The 14,212-nt window shown below is 39.6% G+C and overlaps 1 protein-coding gene across 2 annotated transcripts in view; it reads left to right on the forward strand.

Moving 5' to 3' along the window:
* The first annotated feature begins 4,628 nt into the window (after positions 1-4,628).
* LOC128744040 (GAS2-like protein pickled eggs) overlaps positions 4,629-14,212 on the forward strand; it is a 595,332-nt gene continuing 585,748 nt past the window's right edge. Inside the window, exon 1 of one of the 2 annotated variants that reach the window (XR_008412350.1) lies at positions 4,629-5,250. The gene's annotated coding sequence lies outside the window, so the exon portion shown is untranslated. The remainder of the gene's footprint in view (positions 5,251-14,212) is intronic. The other variant, XM_053840783.1, reaches the window with a different exon arrangement.

Below are 14,212 nucleotides of genomic sequence, written 5' to 3' on the forward strand. Positions count from 1 at the left end.
TCTGCCAATACAGATGCATTTTTAAGGCGCAAAACAATACACGCTTCGAATGGTAGCCATTTATCCAGCCATCTTTGAGCCACTTTCGGTTTCCCCTTAATGCAAAATAGCACTTTATGAGCGATATCGCACTTTGGATGGTACAATTTTACTTGCAATTGACAATAAGCGGCTATAATAGAATATTATATAAGCTAGAAAACCCAAATTTTGGTCGCGGAAGCAGAAGGGTTTAAATTGGTGGAATGCCCATCTAAAGGACGAAAGTTGACAATGGACACTACGAGTCAGAAATTTGAGAATTAGAGATTAACAAACGGACCTTTTGAGGTCCACCATATAAATTAGCTGAAGAGTTGAAATTATGAATTTCTCACATGTAAGAACACAATTCTTTAATGCGCAACTTGTACATCTATATATGAAATTCATACAAAAATCACCGGCTTTAGTATTGAGAGACGAATTGCGCTGCATTCGTAGTCCTACTTCAAGCCTGCGCCCGTGCCACTAGGCATGGACCCTTGTACTTTTCTTCAGTAAACTTGTTATGAGCAAAATGTCAGAATTATTCAATGCATTAATACTTTAAATTGTCAGGAAACAAGATTAGCATAAACCGACATCACAGAAACGAAGCAAGTAGCATGTGAGGTGTACCGCAATTGGCCCCAACTGGAATTTTCTCTCGTTTCTTCATATGGAAAAATGGTGTCTGTATGCAGCAAAACTACCAGCAAATGTAAAATGTTTAAGATGTATCCGTCTGTTGGTAGTCGGGTAATTCGGGGTCAAAATCAGGGTATTTTTCACAATCAAAGTTCTACAGTTCCTAAACAAGTAAACATAGAGGTATACTAAATTCAGCAAAGTTATGTATTTTTATTATTTGTACAACTTTGTAATACATGAAAAAGTCATACAATAATTACAAAAAGAGTTAGAATAGAAAAACTGACTTTACAAATTCATATACAATAAATAAGATTTTTCTATCTTCACTGAAGAGATAGAAGGTTACTGTCTTTAGCAAAATTTCTTGCAATAATACGCTCTAAAAGTTTGCAGAGCACGTCAATGTGTTATATTGAAACTAAAGGAAAATAATTTTTTTATTTCACTTTTAGGGGGATTAATCAACATTCAAATTCTACCAGACGATAGAGCTTTCAATTTTAAGAAACTCTTCCAAAGGTTTAATAAACTTAAAACTAAATTTTCTTAGTCAAAACTCTAGTGCGCACGTTTTCTTTGGTTTTGGGCTATTGTGCGCGCAAGTAACCGTGTTATAAAAGTGGGCGCGAGTGTTCGAGGGTTCATATCTTTTGACCGGTAAAACCAACTCTTATGAAATTTTGCATTTATATTCATAGTGTGAAAACCTCTCGTTTGATATTAAAATAATTGAAATTAGGTAAATTATCTTGGTTAAAATCATTATAAATTATTGTTAATTTTGGTGTGGTGTATTCGATTGCTCATAACTTTCAAATTAAACGTCCAATCAAAAAACCATTCAATAGTGATCTATCCGGCTATATTACCTGCCAAATGAAACTAATATCGTGTAAATCGGTTTGGCCATCTCTGAGAAACAGGCGTTCATTTGTACCTAGTCAAAACAGGTTTTTCAAGGCTAACTTTTAAACTGCTTGTCCGTTTTCAATAAAACTTAGCAAAATGTTCAGTAATAGTAAGAGCTTTCGTTTGGGACTAAGATTGTTAAAATTGGTTGCGTGGTTCCGGAGAAAACTGTGTAACGTAGTTTTCAAATTTTTGCTTATAACTTTCAAACGAAAAGTCAGACCACGAAACAATTTCATAGTGATATACTAGGCAATAATACCTTTCAAACAAAAGTAATAGCGGTCGAATCGGTTCAGCCATCTCCGAGTAACAGGCGGTAGAAAATTCGGAGCGAACACTTATACACACATACACACACACACAGACATTGCTCAGTTCGTCGAACCCTATCGATTGGTATGTGTGACTCGACCCTCCGAGCCTTGGATCAATTTCGTGTTTTTCGACCAATTTCTAAACCTTTGTTATATAATATTACAAAGGTGAAAATGATGTTTTGATTTATTCGTAATGTACCAGATAATTTATTTTTGGTATTCCGCCCTCGAATTTTCTCGATTTTCTTGCGTGCAAGTCGCTAAATTGATTTTTCCTGCGTATTTCGTTTTTACCTTGCATGCAAGTTGCTTACGCAAAACTTGCTTGCGCATTTAACCGCGATTTTTCATGAACAGAATTTTTGTTTTAAACAAAAAAACTGCTTATGAAATTGGTAGAATCGATGACGATTAATTTCATCATAAAACAAAATAAATAAGCTCGATAAACCTAAGCTGACCCTAAAGACCTAAAGATCCTTAGATGATCGCGGTTAAATGCTTCCGAAGTTGGACTCTTCGACGAATAGTTGTTGTTGTTATTGGTTTATTAGGATTTTTTAAACTCCAGCCGTTCATTCGAATCCTTTCTACGGAAAGTGAATGTCTCCTAATTTAAAAGAATAGTTTACTGCATAATACACCGACCAATGGTAGTTAAATTCACAACTATTCTTGAAAAAAAAAAGATATTTGAGAAAATAAACAAACTGAATACGCTTCGATCTCTAAACCATCAACATAGAAGAAAGCTCTCACTCGGTTTATTTACATTTTTATATCGTTTTTTTTAACTAAAGTTCCCGAGAATTATATTCATCCTTGGGTAGCCGCCACGTTGAATTTCGCGAATATATGCCACATACGAATGAGAATAATACTGTCTTCTCTCTTTCTCTTGATATCCCACGCTTCTACGCTCACTATTGTAAGGTATGAAGGGGTACGTTGTGTTGATTTTAACCGATCGTTAATTGCAATTGAAATTGAAACGCATAAGTAAATAAATGTGTTATAGGGTATATAAAGATTGATTTCTATATACATTTGCTTTACATTAACACACGCGTTATGATATAAACACTCATAGCTTCCAGATTTTTCATTTCCTCATTTCCAAATTTGCATCCTTCTTCCAAAGAGATCAACAAATATATTTGACGAAAATAAAAAAAGAGAAAAAAGACCCAACTTTAAAAACATGCACTTTTTGACTATTGAAAAACAATCGAGAGGAGGTATGGTATACCTATTTTGAAAACTTGTGGATTTGAGACCATATTCCGTGGAAAGTTATTTATTGATATTACACACTATATTTACAAGCAGAATTTAAAAAATAGTGATTTTTTCGAATTACAATACTTCAAAAATCATATCTCATGATTTCCAACAGTAACTTCGAAATAAAAATATGTCGATTCTTTTAACAAAAAATTCTGTATTGAATTCTTGCGCTATTTTTTATGCCTTTGCTTTTTTACAATAGCTATCGATAACTGATTGCAATGTTTATCGTTTTTGAATGTTAAAAGTGTTTCACATATTCTGATAGTTACAGTTTTAAGCCTATGTTCACCATGTGCTAAGATCTCGGTTCAAAATTACTAGGGTTGTTGGCCCTGCAATTGTCCTTAATACTATTAAACGGTTGCAAAGTTTGCGATAGTGTCGTATAAAGTATTGTATGTTGTTTCGAATCCTTTTCTATTTACTGTCACTGATACCGATTAACTGTAAATTAAATTGAAATAGATACATAACTATTTAAGCTACTTATTGTAACTTAGATTAGGCGCCATTACCGTTACCGTTGCAAAAATTTAACAGCAGCTTTTTAAATTAAGCTTCGTTTCATATTGGAAAAGTACAACATTCTCAATGTTGTTGATATTATATCTGTCTCATACAAATATTGTTCAACTAAGAATTTTTTAAATCAGTGCAGAGAACGGTATGGGATTTTATAAAACAATATATTTTGATTTTGTATGCGTATTTTTATTGAAAATACAGAGGATTCTCGGAAAAGTTAATCGATTGGGGATTGGGTCGATTAACTTTTCCGAAATATATACTAGTCCTAAAACGTCAAATACAAAAGCGAAAAATAGATCACGGATATATGAAAAGTTTGTAAGTAGAACTGAAGTTTTTGGACCTGAAATTAAATGAAAAAGAAAACTTATCCAATTAAATTCGACTATGTATATTTTTTCGCGACAAATACATGCAGGCTTCATCAGTGCCTGTTTCCGAACGTCTGTGTAATTTTAGGTTATTGCAAAGCTCATAAAAGTCTTTGCCAAACTTTTACCAACAAAACAAAAAAAAAGTTTGTTCCTATACGTTGTGTAGTTTCTGAGAAAAAGATACATAAAGTTTGAAAATCTTGTTTTTACAGGAGCAGCGTTTTATTCCGTCGAGGTTGATCCATGCCACACTGGAACGCTTATGTGTATGATCGTTTTTCGGCCACTTCCCGTGGTCGGATCATTACAAAATTAGTATTAAAATAAGCGGAAAAGACTGCAGAAACAAAATCTAAAATAAAAAGCAATGAAATAATTATTCAAAATTTTTAGATTTTTATGCCCTCTTAACTTTTCCGTAAGTGCTTTATATATTTATACCCAATGTACCTTATTACCCTCTGAGACTTAATGTCAAGAATAACGTGAACAAAACTTTGCTGACTCGCATGCCACAATGAATAGTCTCCGAAACGAAACATAAATCAGCTATTCCTTTAGCTGGAACTCAGTAATATTATTCACTTTGCAATAGCTGGTTGTATAAATTATTTGAAGTTGAGTGATGTATTGCAGCAAATTCAGCTTCATTTCTGTATGTGAAGGACATAGATTTAGATTGTCAATGACTAACACGTGCGATGTGTAAAAACCGATACCTGAACTATGAATGCAGTTTCCTAATTTGGTGAATGAGTGTATTGGAATTGATTTTTTCAAACACGACTTTACTGTGTGAAAATAACTTAAATGATAGCCGATCCTGGACAGCATTACCATTTGCAGTCATAAAACAAATTTGAAAACTGTGAATAAAGTATATAAATAATTAGAAATGCGCTTTTTGAAAGTCTAAAAGTTAAATTACTTTTATTTCGTGCTTTGCATGTCTTCGGCAACAAGGCATAAAGTAGTGACGAGATATTATTTGTTAGTTGGTTCACATGTGCGTTGAATGAATTGATGGTTTTATAAACAAAATATGACGAAAGCATTCGCGACATAACACCACCAATGCTGATAGAGTCGGAAGAATTATTGTTTCTTTCTCACCACGTTTTGCGTACGATAAAAGGAAAGAATATACACACAAGGTACGAAGTATTATTCTTTAAGCACCGGTACTTAAATGGTAGTGTTTGAGTATGAATCGCAATGAGGAAGTTTTTGCTCATGTTTATTTTTTTTGTTCATTTCTAGGATTATTATTCTTGATGTTCGATATACTTTTCATCATTTAGTACATTTTCCTTCCAGGTTGATGTCTTCAGAAGAGCTTCAATCTCAAAGCATATGTAATCACAATCTTGCATTCACAAGGCGAGAAATTCTGGCATTAATCTTTTACCATTGTCTAATTTATTTATTTACTAGCTGACCCGATAAACTTCGTATTGCCACATATTAAGCTATGTTGTACGTAAATCGTGAATCTCGGATGACCTTTGTCACAATCTCGAGTTTTGCAAGTTTCTGAGGAGTTCACGGGTGTTTTAATATACAAATTTTCCTCACAGTAAAGTAGAAAACAACTCCCCCCATTGCTTAGCCTGATAAAATGAAGCGGATAGCATTTATAGCAATATTGGCTATCATTACAAACCATTTCGCCGAATACCATTTTGCGGAACACCAATTCTCGGTTGACCATAACGTGGAGAATAGAGTTTTGCAGAATACCATTTCGCGAAAAACCTTACGCAGGATGCGCCATTTCACGGAAAATCTTTTCGTAGAAAGTACCATTTCGCAGGGGTGACCCAACTGAAGGAAAGTAATAGAGGTCAGTAGAACTAGGAAAATAAATAAACCTAGATAGTACTGATCTCTACGGGGGCCTGCCCCCGCCCCCTCCTCAGTAGTGGCCGGCGCTTCCGACAGTTTGATATTAATAGTTTCAGGTGGTCTTGTTATTGACTAATGTTTTATGAAAGAGTCTAAAATTTCTCGAGTTCGATTAGTTTTTGAGTTACGCAAAAATTTCTGTTTTATTTGTATGAGAGTCCTTATCCTCCTACCACAGGGGTGAGGGGTCTCAAACCATAAAAAAATTGCCTGCAAAACACCCCCATGCCAAATTTGGTTCCATTTGCTTGATTACTTCTCTAGTTATGAGGATATTTGAATCTCATTTGTATAGGACCCCCCCCTCAACTATTGAAAGGGGGAGGGGTCATAATTCCCCTCCTAAAGAGGGGAGGGGTCTCTATTCACAGTCGCCTTAAATGCGACTTAAATGCTATTTTGGCAAAATATACAACTACTTTACTGATAACCTTCTTATAGTGCTGACAATGCTAATTTACAGCTAATTACCGCCACGAAGAATTTGAATACAATTTTGGATGCTAATTTACAACACCATTTTACAACATGCAGTCAAAAAGCTAATATACAATAACGTAAATTATAAAATGCCAGATACGCTGATTTGCTGCTTATGTTAATGCTTATTAGTTACCAGAAATGGGTAGTTTAATACACAAATGTGCAATTTTTCCTCACAGTAAAGTAGAAAACAACTCCCATGTCCCCTCATTGCATAGCCAAAAAGCGGATAGTAATATTCGCCAGGATTGTACAACATTTCGCCGAATATCATTTTGCGAAAAACCTTAAGCGGAATGTACCATTTCACGGAAAATTTTTGACGTAGGACTACGTCTTTGTTTACTATCTGGAAGAGTGTAGCACTTTGTGAAAACGAAAATAGAAGTGTAACGTTGGAATGTAAGATTTCAAATGCTAATAACTACTAAACTACTGAACGAAACTGAACAATCTATATGTCGTTGGAAAGATAAAATGATCAGCAATTTTATGGAGGGACGAGAGAGCAATTTTATGGACGGCGTAAGAGGGGGGGCTCCTATACAAATGAAACACAAATTTCCTCAAAACTCGAGAACTAATCAAGCAAATGGAACTAAATTTGGCATGTGAGGGTTTTAGAAGGTAGAATTTTTTTCGATGGTGTACTGAGACCCCTTCCCCTTCTAAAAGGGGGGGCTCCCATACAAATGAAATACAAATTTCCTCATAAATCTAGAACTAATCAACCAAATGGAACCAAATTTGGCATGTGGGGATTTCAGAAGGCAAGAATTACTTTTATGGTGAATTGAAATCCTTCCCCTCTTTAGGAGGGGGGGCTCCCATTCAAATAGTATACAGATTTCCTCATAATTCGAGAACTAATCAATCAAAAGAAACCAAATTTGGCATGTGGGGGTTTTTGGAGGTAAGAATTTTTTCTATAGTGTACTGAGACCTCTTCCCCTTCTAAGAGAGGGGGGATCCCATACAAATGAAATACAAATTTCCTCATAATTCGAGAGCTAATCAAGCAAATGGATCCAAATTTGGCATGTGGGGGTTTATGGAGGCATGAATTTATTTTATGATAGTTTGAGACCCCTGGTAGGAGGATAAGGACTCTCATACAAATAAAACAGAAATTTTTGCGGGTGTGCCATATTTTCATGCTATGTAACAAACGGTAAACTGTGAAAGTAAACTAGTAAAACATTCTCGAAGCAAAAGACAGTGAATCGACGCCGTTAACTTACGTGCCTGTTGCTATTCATGCCAAAAAAGGACATTCGAATGGCACGTCATATTTGCGATGAACGTGCTTTGGCTTTAATGTTATTTGTAACCAATGGCCCTTTTGAAGGTCACAAGCGAGTAAAAGTAAGATTGTTGAAACATGTTAAGCTACGCATAATCATATTTTATACAATAATCTGGAGGCTGGTCATTCATTACTATTTCAACCTTTACACAAGTGATTTTTTATAGAAATCTTCAATGCCTCAATGGTTGCAGGTGTTGTACTTATGAACCCACGTCCACGTATTTTCGAAGCCACCATTGCATTCAATGAAGAATTGAATCTGAATATTACGCTCTCTTTTAAAAATTCACTCAAACAATGGGACTCACAGATTCTTATAAACATACATATGCCAGAAATGCAGTCTTTGATCTAATGATCTGATATAGTCCTACGTCACCCTTTCGTACAACCCTTAGGGCTGTATACCTTGTAGTTTTTTGTGGGAAGTACCATTTCGCGATCCTCTCCTTACTCGCTGTCGCTCGTTCCAGGAAACCCAGGCAGACCTAGGAAAACAAACAAACCTAGACAGTAGTGATTTCTGCGGGGAGTTGCCTCGCCCCAGGGCAACACTCGCGGCCCTCTCGTCCTGAAAGATCTAGTGTTACTATAGATAGTTTTTGTGGTCGTGTTATTGATTAATGTTTTATGAAAGGGTCTCGTATTTCTCGAGTTCGATTAGTTTTTGAGTTTCGCAAAAATTTCTGTTTTATTTGTATGAGAGTTCATATCCTCCTACCACAGGGGTGAGAGGTCTCTAACTATCATAAAATAAATTCAAGACTCCAAAATCTCCCACAGGCGAAATTTGGATCTGTTTGCTTGATTAGTTCTCAAGTTATAAGGAAATTTGAATTTCGTTTGTATGGGAGCCGCTTCTCCTAAACAGGAGAGGGGTCTTAATTCATAATAAAAAAATTTCTGCCCCCTAAAAGCCCCACATGCCAAATTTGGTTCCATTTGCTTGACTAGTTCTCGAGATAAGAGGAAATTTGCATTTCATTTGTATAGAAGCCTAGCCTCTTAAAGGGGAGATGGGTCATAACTCGCTTTCTAAAGAGAAGAGGGGTCTCAATTCACCATAGAAAAAAATCTTGCCTCCAAAACCACTTACATGTCAAATTTGGTTCTATTTGATTGATTAATTCTCGAGTTATGACGAAATTTGTATTATCATTTGTATAGGAGCCTCCCCTTCCTAAAGCGGAGAGGGGTCCTAATACACCATAGAAAATATTCTTGCCTACAAAAACACCCACATGTCAAATTTGGTTCCATTTGCTTGATTAGTTCTAGAGTTATGAGGAAATTTGTATTTCGATGTATTTCCCTCCGAAAAAGGTAAGGAGTCCTAATCTATCAAAGAAAAATGGTCCAAAAACACCCACATGCCAAATATAGTTCCATTTGCTTGATAAGTTCTCGAATTATGAGGACATTTGTTCATTTGTGTAGAAGCCTCCCCTCTTAAATTGGGGAGGGGTCCTAGTTCACCATAGAAAATATTTTTGCCTCCAAAAACCTCCACATGCCAAATTTGGTTCTATTTGCTTGATTAGTTCTCGAGTTATAGGGAAATTTGTATTTCATTTGTATAGAAGCCACCCCCCCCTCCTAAAGTGGAGAGGGGTCCTAATTCATCATAGAAAAAATTCTTGCCTCCAAAAACACCCACTTGCCAAATTTGGTTCCATTTGCTTGATTAGTTCTGAAGTTATGAAGAAATTAGTATTTCGTTTGTATGGGAGCCCCCCTCTTAAAGTGAGGAGGGGTCCCAATATAAAGTACACTGTTCACTACTCGTTTTACATTTACCGAAGCGGACGGTTTACCGAGATTTACTATAATTATTCGACGTTTAGCAATAGCCCGCGTGGTAGATCAACGGATCTCGGGGTTGATCAAGGGACTTATTTCTTCCGTCGGCGATAGCCCGATTGAGGTCGCATTGAGTACTCTAAGTCTGAAGTCAGAATGGCTTGCTTTATTACTTGAGGGGTTTGCTTTTATAGTTAAATTTTGGTGGAAAATATCGGTAATGCATATCGATATTTTCCTTATTCTAAATGCATTCTTAAAGCTTAAAAGAGATAGACTACTGGGACAGAAAGATTCTTTGTTCGGTACATTTGGTTCTGGAATTGTAATTCGAATCCTTACACCGAGTCACATAGGCCACCGACATGTCGGAGAGCCAGCTCAGCAGAATGCGTGCACTTGTGAAGTGTATGCATGGCGCTGGTGCTTGCGTTCGGTGCCCGCCGTGTGTCTCAATACGGTCGGAGTTGTCTGTTTTGTTTTGACCTGTTGCATAATATTTATTTACATGATGATGTGTATGGCTAGGGTAGAGTACGGATAGTACACCAATTCACCATAGAACACATTCTTGCCCTCGAAAACTTTCAAATTCCAAATTTTGTTCTATTTGCATGATTAGTTCTCGAGTTATGAGGAAATTTCTATTTCATCTGTATAGCAGCCCCTCCTCATAAAGTGGGGAGGGGTCCCAATTCATCATAGAAAATATTTTTGGTTCTATTTGCTTGATTAGTTCTCGAGTTATATAGAAAATTGTATTTCATTTGTATAGGAGCCCCCATCCTAAAAAGGGGAGGGGTCCTAAATCATAAGAGAAAAAATTCTTGTTACCAAAAATACCCACATGCCAAATTTTGTTCTATTTGCTTGATTAGTTTTCGAGTCATGCAGAAATTTGTGTTTCATTTGTATGGGAGCCCCCCCTCTTAGTGGGGGGAGGGGTTTCTAACCATCACAAGAACCTTTCCTGGCCCCAAAAAACCTCTACATGCATATTTTCATGCCCATTGGTTCAGTAGTTTTTAGACAGACAGACAGACAGACAGACAGACAGACAGACAGACAGACAGACAGACAGACAGACAGACAGACAGACAGACAGACAGACAGACAGACAGACAGACAGACAGACAGACAGACAGACAGACAGACAGACAGACAGACAGACAGACAGACAGACAGACAGACAGACAGACAGACAGACAGACAGACAGACAGACAGACAGACAGACAGACAGACAGACAGACAGACAGACAGACAGACAGACAGACAGACAGACAGACAGACAGACAGACAGACAGACAGACAGACAGACAGACAGACAGACAGACAGACAGACAGACAGACAGACAGACAGACAGACAGACAGACAGACAGACAGACAGACAGACAGACAGACAGACAGACAGACAGACAGACAGACAGACAGACAGACAGACAGACAGACAGACAGACAGACAGACAGACAGACAGACAGACAGACAGACAGACAGACAGACAGACAGACAGACAGACAGACAGACAGACAGACAGACAGACAGACAGACAGACAGACAGACAGACAGACAGACAGACAGACAGACAGACAGACAGACAGACAGACAGACAGACAGACAGACAGACAGACAGACAGACAGACAGACAGACAGACAGACAGACAGACAGACAGACAGACAGACAGACAGACAGACAGACAGACAGACAGACAGACAGACAGACAGACAGACAGACAGACAGACAGACAGACAGACAGACAGACAGACAGACAGACAGACAGACAGACAGACAGACAGACAGACAGACAGACAGACAGACAGACAGACAGACAGACAGACAGACAGACAGACAGACAGACAGACAGACAGACAGACAGACAGACAGACAGACAGACAGACAGACAGACAGACAGACAGACAGACAGACAGACAGACAGACAGACAGACAGACAGACAGACAGACAGACAGACAGACAGACAGACAGACAGACAGACAGACAGACAGACAGACAGACAGACAGACAGACAGACAGACAGACAGACAGACAGACAGACAGACAGACAGACAGACAGACAGACAGACAGACAGACAGACAGACAGACAGACAGACAGACAGACAGACAGACAGACAGACAGACAGACAGACAGACAGACAGACAGACAGACAGACAGACAGACAGACAGACAGACAGACAGACAGACAGACAGACAGACAGACAGACAGACAGACAGACAGACAGACAGACAGACAGACAGACAGACAGACAGACAGACAGACAGACAGACAGACAGACAGACAGACAGACAGACAGACAGACAGACAGACAGACAGACAGACAGACAGACAGACAGACAGACAGACAGACAGACAGACAGACAGACAGACAGACAGACAGACAGACAGACAGACAGACAGACAGACAGACAGACAGACAGACAGACAGACAGACAGACAGACAGACAGACAGACAGACAGACAGACAGACAGACAGACAGACAGACAGACAGACAGACAGACAGACAGACAGACAGACAGACAGACAGACAGACAGACAGACAGACAGACAGACAGACAGACAGACAGACAGACAGACAGACAGACAGACAGACAGACAGACAGACAGACAGACAGACAGACAGACAGACAGACAGACAGACAGACAGACAGACAGACAGACAGACAGACAGACAGACAGACAGACAGACAGACAGACAGACAGACAGACAGACAGACAGACAGACAGACAGACAGACAGACAGACAGACAGACAGACAGACAGACAGACAGACAGACAGACAGACAGACAGACAGACAGACAGACAGACAGACAGACAGACAGACAGACAGACAGACAGACAGACAGACAGACAGACAGACAGACAGACAGACAGACAGACAGACAGACAGACAGACAGACAGACAGACAGACAGACAGACAGACAGACAGACAGACAGACAGACAGACAGACAGACAGACAGACAGACAGACAGACAGACAGACAGACAGACAGACAGACAGACAGACAGACAGACAGACAGACAGACAGACAGACAGACAGACAGACAGACAGACAGACAGACAGACAGACAGACAGACAGACAGACAGACAGACAGACAGACAGACAGACAGACAGACAGACAGACAGACAGACAGACAGACAGACAGACAGACAGACAGACAGACAGACAGACAGACAGACAGACAGACAGACAGACAGACAGACAGACAGACAGACAGACAGACAGACAGACAGACAGACAGACAGACAGACAGACAGACAGACAGACAGACAGACAGACAGACAGACAGACAGACAGACAGACAGACAGACAGACAGACAGACAGACAGACAGACAGACAGACAGACAGACAGACAGACAGACAGACAGACAGACAGACAGACAGACAGACAGACAGACAGACAGACAGACAGACAGACAGACAGACAGACAGACAGACAGACAGACAGACAGACAGACAGACAGACAGACAGACAGACAGACAGACAGACAGACAGACAGACAGACAGACAGACAGACAGACAGACAGACAGACAGACAGACAGACAGACAGACAGACAGACAGACAGACAGACAGACAGACAGACAGACAGACAGACAGACAGACAGACAGACAGACAGACAGACAGACAGACAGACAGACAGACAGACAGACAGACAGACAGACAGACAGACAGACAGACAGACAGACAGACAGACAGACAGACAGACAGACAGACAGACAGACAGACAGACAGACAGACAGACAGACAGACAGACAGACAGACAGACAGACAGACAGACAGACAGACAGACAGACAGACAGACAGACAGACAGACAGACAGACAGACAGACAGACAGACAGACAGACAGACAGACAGACAGACAGACAGACAGACAGACAGACAGACAGACAGACAGACAGACAGACAGACAGACAGACAGACAGACAGACAGACAGACAGACAGACAGACAGACAGACAGACAGACAGACAGACAGACAGACAGACAGACAGACAGACAGACAGACAGACAGACAGACAGACAGACAGACAGACAGACAGACAGACAGACAGACAGACAGACAGACAGACAGACAGACAGACAGACAGACAGACAGACAGACAGACAGACAGACAGACAGACAGACAGACAGACAGACAGACAGACAGACAGACAGACAGACAGACAGACAGACAGACAGACAGACAGACAGACAGACAGACAGACAGACAGACAGACAGACAGACAGACAGACAGACAGACAGACAGACAGACAGACAGACAGACAGACAGACAGACAGACAGACAGACAGACAGACAGACAGACAGACAGACAGACAGACAGACAGACAGACAGACAGACAGACAGACAGACAGACAGACAGACAGACAGACAGACAGACAGACAGACAGACAGACAGACAGACAGACAGACAGACAGACAGACAGACAGACAGACAGACAGACAGACAGACAGACAGACAGACAGACAGACAGACAGACAGACAGACAGACAGACAGACAGACAGACAGACAGACAGACAGACAGACAGACAGACAGACAGACAGACAGACAGACAGACAGACAGACAGACAGACAGACAGACAGAC

The sequence above is a fragment of the Sabethes cyaneus genome, chromosome 3, assembly GCF_943734655.1.
Source record: "Sabethes cyaneus chromosome 3, idSabCyanKW18_F2, whole genome shotgun sequence".
Classification (NCBI taxonomy): domain Eukaryota; kingdom Metazoa; phylum Arthropoda; class Insecta; order Diptera; family Culicidae; genus Sabethes; species Sabethes cyaneus.